Genomic DNA, 5,981 nt, shown 5'->3' with positions numbered 1-5,981 from the left:
TACAACATCACTAGCTGATAGGAATTTTTCAGCTTTATTACAATCTTATGGGGCCAACATCATATATGTGGTCTGTTGGCTAAATATATGACAGTGGTCTTGGCTAAACTGTCATTATACAGCACGTGAGTGTAATCCAACTAAAACACAAATAGAAAAATGTTGGGGGGATAAAACAGAGCATCTAAGAACCTTAGGATGATAGCAAATGGTTTAACGTATTTGCAATTGAAGTTCCGTAAGGAAAAGAAAGAAAGAGTGAGACAGAAGAAATCTTTGGAGAGAGTGTGGACAAGAATTTGCTAAAACTAATAAAAGAAATCAAGTCACAGATTGCCTCAGCTTAGTGAACTCCAAGCAGAATAAATACAAAGAAAACCAACCTCAGATACATCACAGTCAAAGTGTTAAAAATAAAAGATAAAAATAAATTATTAAAAGCAGCCAAAGAAAAAATTACGAATGATGGCTGATTTCTCATCAGAAACAGTAGAGGCCAGAAGACAATAGAAAAGGTTCCCCACCCCCTCATATAGTTTGTCTGTGTCCCCACCCAAATCTCACCTTGAATTGAAGCTCCCATAATTCCTACATGTTGTAGGAGGGCCCTGGTGGGAGGTAACTGAATCACGGGGGTGGGTCTTTCCCATGCTGTTCTTGTGATAAAGTCTCACGAGATCTGATGGCTTTCTTTTTTTCTTTTTTTTTTTTTTTTGAGTCTCATCTTATTTATTTGTTACTCAAAAAATCTTATTTCTGACTGGATTCAGACTTAGAAGTAGAAGCTCGCAGAGAGGAAAGTCTGTGTCTCTTCACAATTTGTTCCTGGAACTTCTCTTTAGCCTCTTTCATTCTCTTGCCCAAAAGTTTAGCACATTCTGCAGCCTCTTCCTTATTTTTCTTTTTTTTTTTTTTTTTTTTTTTTTTTTTTGAGATGGAGTCTTGCTGTGTCGCCTGGGCTGGAGTGTGGTGGCCGGATCTCAGCTCACTGCAAGCTCCGCCTCCTGGGTTTACGCCATTCTCCTGCCTCAGCCTCCCGAGTAGCTGGGACTACAGGCGCCCGCCACGTCGCCCGGCTAGTTTTTTGTATTTTTAGTAGAGACGGGGTTTCACCGTGTTAGCCAGGATGGTCTCGATCTCCTGACCTCGTGATCCGCCCATCTCGGCCTCCCAAAGTGCTGGGATTACAGGCTTGAGCCACCGCGCCCGGCCCCTTATTTTTCTTAGTACGCGGCATCTTCAGAGCAATATGCTGCCCTTTGTGCCACAGGAAATGTGGAGTAACAAGACGACAAATCTTGGGTGCTTTGGTCCTAGGTTTCTTACCTTCTTTGTTTAAGGGCTTTATTAGAACATACTGGTGGACATCATCTTCTTCAGAAAGATTGCAAAGTTTGCGGATTCTGCTAGCTCTTTTGGGCCCCAGGTGACGAGGCACCATAGTATCAGTCAGTCCAGGAATATCCTTCTTTCCTTTTTTTTTTTTTTTTTTTTTTTAACAATAACCAAGTTGGCCGGGCGCGGTGGCTCAAGCGTGTAATCCCAGCACTTTGGGAGGCCTAGACGGGCGGATCACGAGGTCAGGAGATCGAGACCATCCTGGCTAACACGGTGAAACCCCGTCTCTACTAAAAAAATACAAAAAACTAGCCGGGCGAGGTGGCGGGCGCCTGTAGTCCCAGCTACTCGGGAGGCTGAGGCCGGAGAATGGCGTGAACCCGGGAGGCAGAGCTTGCAGTGAGCTGAGATCCGGCCACTGCACTCCAGCCTGGGCGACAGAGCGAGACTCCGTCTCAAAAAAAAAAAAAAAAAAACAATAACCAAGTTGAGAATGCTCAGATTGGCATCCACTATGCAATCACAAACTGATTTTCTTTCTTTCTCCAGTTTTCCTTGGTCTGTAACAGGAATGCCCTTTACTCAGTAACAGGTGGACACAGCCATGGGTCAAGACACACTGCTTCATGGGGAAACCTTATTTGTTGTTCCAACCACTGATTCGGACCACATAACCTTTCCATTCTTCACCCAGAGCATCAGCAGCAACTTCTGTGGCCATAAGCTTCTCATAAAAAGTATGAAATTTGCATTCATTGTCTACCTCAATGAGTTTCTGGCAGCCAATGACTGGGAAGGAGATATTCAGCTTCATCTTGAAGCAGCTAAACGCCTCTAAGACCTGATGGCTTTCTAAAGGGAGTTCCCCTGCACTTCTCTCTTGCTTGCCACCATGTAAGACGTGTCTTGCTCCTCCTTTGCCTTCCACCATGATTGCAAGGCCTCTCCAGCTATGTGGAACTATGAGTCCATTAAACCTCTTTTTCTTTATAAATTACCCAGTCTCAGGTATGTCTTATTAGCAGCATGAGAACAGACTAGTACACTCCACTCCACCCCCCAAAAATAGAAAAGCTTTCTTAAATAAATGAAAAAAACAAGCAAAACCTGTCAGCCTAGATGTCTATTTATATTTCTTTTTCTTTCTTTCTTTTTTTTTCTGAGGTGGAGCCTCACTCTGTCGCCCAGGCTGGAGTATAATGAGTATAATGGCATGATCTCAGCTCACTGCAACCTCCAACTCCCGGGTTCAAGCGATTCTCCTGCCTCAGCCTCGTGAGTAGCTGGAACTACAGACGCATGCCACCACGCCCGGCTAATTTTTTGTATTTTTAGTAGAGACGGGGTTTCCACTCCCACAATCCAGTCACCTCCCACCAGGCCCCACCTCCAACAGTGGAGATCACAATTTGACATGAGATTTGGGCAGGGACACAGACCCAAGCTATATCACAGAGAAACAAACAACAGATGGAACAAGTAGAAAAAAATATTATGGGTTTTTTAAGATGTTAAAAGTAAACCTAAAAATACAAAAATCATATTAAATACAAATGAGACAAGCCTGGGCAATGAAGTGGGATCCCATCTCTACAGAAAAAGTTTGAAGATTAACCAGGCATGACGGTGCACACTTACAGTCCCAGCTACTCAGGAGGCTAAGGTAGAAGGACTGCTTGAGCCCAGGAGGTCGAGGTTTCAGTGAGGCATGATGGTGCCACTGCACTCCAGCCTGGGTGACAGAGTGAGAGCCTGTCTCAAAAAAAAAAGAAAATGTTAATAGACTAGCCCCTCCAATTAGAAAACAGAGAACAAAAGTCTCAGGTTACTTTGTTTACAAGAAACACATTAGAAATATAAAGACACAACCAAGTTGAAAATAAAATAGTAAAAAATTATATATTGTACAAACACTAAACTTAAGAAAACAATATTTGGGTTGGGTGCAGTGGCTCATGCCTGTAATCCAAGCACTTTGGGAGGCCAAGGCGCACAGGTCACTTGAGGCTAGGAGTCTGAGACCAGCCTGGCCAACTTGGTGAAACTCTGTCTCTATTAAAAATACAAAAATTAGACAGGTGTGGTGGTACACATTATAATCTCAGCTACCTGGGAGGCTGAGGCAGGAGGATCACTTGAACCTGGGAGGCAGTGGTTGTAGCGAGACAAGATTGCACCATTGCACTCCAGCCTGGATGACACAGCAAGACTCCCTCTCAAAAAAAAAAAGCAATGTTTGACTTGTTTGTGGCTATATTAATATCAGATAAAGCATCTATCTTTCTTTCTTTCTCTTTCTTTTTTTCTCTTTTCTTTCTTTCTTCCTTTCTCTCTCTCTCTCTCTCTCTTTCTTTTTTGACACAAGTCTTGCTCTGTCACCCAGGCTGAAGTGCAGTGGTGCGATCTCAGCTCACTGCAACCTCTGCCTCCCGGGTTCAAGCAATTCTATTGCCTCAGCCTCCAGAGTAACTGGGATTACAGGCCCCTGCCACCGCGCTCAGCTAATTTTTGTATTTTTAGTAGAGATGGGGTTTCACCATATTGGCCAGGCTGGTCTCAAACTCCTGACCTCCTGATCTGCCTACCTTGGCCTCCCAAAGTGGTGGGATTACAGGTGTGAGCCACCACGCCCGGCCCAGAGAAGATACCTTTCAAGCGAAGAGTATTCTAGAGATAAAGAATATTTCTTAATACTAAAACATTTAATTAGTTAAGACATAAAAATCCTAAATCTGTATACACTTAATAAGAGAGCTTTAAAATATGTAAAGCAAAAATTAACAGACTAAAAAGAAATAAATGAATCCACAAACATATGGAGATTTTAATAGCCCCTCTTAGTAATTGTTAGAATAAGATGGGGAAAAAAGTGAGGTCATAGAAAATTTGATAGCATTACCAATTAGTTTGACTTAATTGACTACAGAATATCATACTCAAAAATTGCAGAGTACACATTCTTTTGAAGGCTCATGGAATATACAATGAGATGGCCTATATGCTAGTCCATAAAACAAGCCTCAAAAAATGGCAAAGGATCAAATTCGTTCAGGTTATGGTTTTTCTTTGGTTTTTTTTTTTTTGAGACAGAGCCTTGCTTTGTCACCCAGGCTGGAGTGCAGTGGCGCTATCTCAGCTCACTGCAACCTCCACCTCCTGGGTTCAAAAGATTCTCATGCCTCAGCCTTCTGAGTACCTGGGATTACAGGTGTGTGCCACCATGCCCTGCTAATTTTTGTATTTCTAGTAGAGACAGGGTTTCATCATGTTGGCCAGGCTGGTCTTGAACTCCTGGCCTCAAGTGATTTGCCCACCTCTGCCTCCCAACGTGCTGGGATTACAGGTGTGAGCCATCATGCCCAGCCCAGGTTATATCATTAAGTAAAATGTTTTTAAGATCTTCAAATATTCTGAAATTAAGCATCACTCTTCAAAATAACCTTGAATCGAAAAAGAAATCACAAAAGATATTAGAAAACATTTCAATCTAAATGATAATGAAAACACAGTGTATCAATATGTGCAGGATGCAGGCCGGGTATGCTGGCTCATACCTGTAATCTTGGCACTTTAGGAGGCCAAGGCAGGAGAATCACTTGAAGCCAGGAGTTCGAGACCAGCCTAAGCAACCTAGCAAGACCCTGACTCTACAAAAAATTCAAAAAGTATCCAGGTGTGGTGGGACGTACCTGTAGTCCCAGCTACTCTGGAAATTAAGGTGGGAGGATCGCTCCCAGGAGGTTGAAGCTACAGTGAGCTGTGATTGTGCCACAGCACTCCAGCCTGGGTGATGAAGCAAGATCCTGTCCAGAAAGAAAAGAAGAAAAGAAGAAAAATGATTTAACAATTAAAATCCCAAATCCAAATGGCTTCACTGTTCAGTTCTATCCAACATTTAAGGAAGAAATAACAGCAATTTTACACAAACCAGACTCTGGTCAGTGTGATCATGTGGTGTGTCAGAGGGGATAGAAAAGAAAGGTGCTTGCTGAAAAAAGAAAAAAGAATGCCCCAAAGGTGCTCAGCTGACTTGAAAGTATTCTCAAAGTAGACAGCGATGTTTTAAGGAAAGACGTTCAAGAGACAGCACCTGTGGTGATGCCAGACACTGCCAAGAGGAAATGCATGTGTGGTGAAAGATGAAAAAGATGACACAAAAATGGAGGCTGATATTAAGAGGAAAAAAGGGTTTTCTAGACCAGTATGGGCAGTAGCCAGTATGGAAGAAGTAGAGGTAAAGAAAAAGGCTGAGGCCGGGGGCAATGGCTCATGCCTGGAATCTCAGCACTTTAGGAGGCCAAAGGCAGGCAGATCACTTAAGGCCAGGAATTTGAGACCAGCCTGGCCAACATGGTGAAACCCTGTCTCTACTGAAAATACAAAAATTAGCAGGGTGTGGTGGTGCACGCCTATAGTCCCAGCTACTCAAGTGGCTGAGATATGAGACTCACTTGAACCCCAAGAGGTGGAGGTTGCAGTGAGCCAAGATAGCGCCACTGCACTACAGCCCGGGTGACACAGCGAGACTCTGTCTCAAAAAAAAAAAAGAAGAAAAGAAAAGAAAAAGTCTGAAGGTAAAATGAAAGGAAAGAAAAGAGAAGAGCAAAGCAAAGGTGGAAAGCAGTGAAGTGTTCAGACTAGCA

The 5,981-nt window shown here is 43.1% G+C and overlaps 1 pseudogene across 1 annotated transcript; it reads right to left on the bottom strand.

The window, feature by feature from the left end:
* Nucleotides 1–667: 667 nt before the first annotated feature.
* On the bottom strand, nt 668–2,510 carry LOC116268975 (annotated as a pseudogene). Its single transcript, XR_004176301.1, has 3 exons — nt 1,814–2,510; nt 1,202–1,481; nt 668–891 (listed from the first exon to the last, which is right to left on the bottom strand). The product of XR_004176301.1 is annotated as a 40S ribosomal protein S6-like (transcript).
* Between the last annotated feature and the right edge of the window lie 3,471 nt (nt 2,511–5,981).

Source organism: Papio anubis, chromosome 9, assembly GCF_008728515.1.
Source record: "Papio anubis isolate 15944 chromosome 9, Panubis1.0, whole genome shotgun sequence".
Taxonomy (NCBI): domain Eukaryota; kingdom Metazoa; phylum Chordata; class Mammalia; order Primates; family Cercopithecidae; genus Papio; species Papio anubis.
This window is presented reverse-complemented; position numbering and strand designations above follow the sequence as displayed.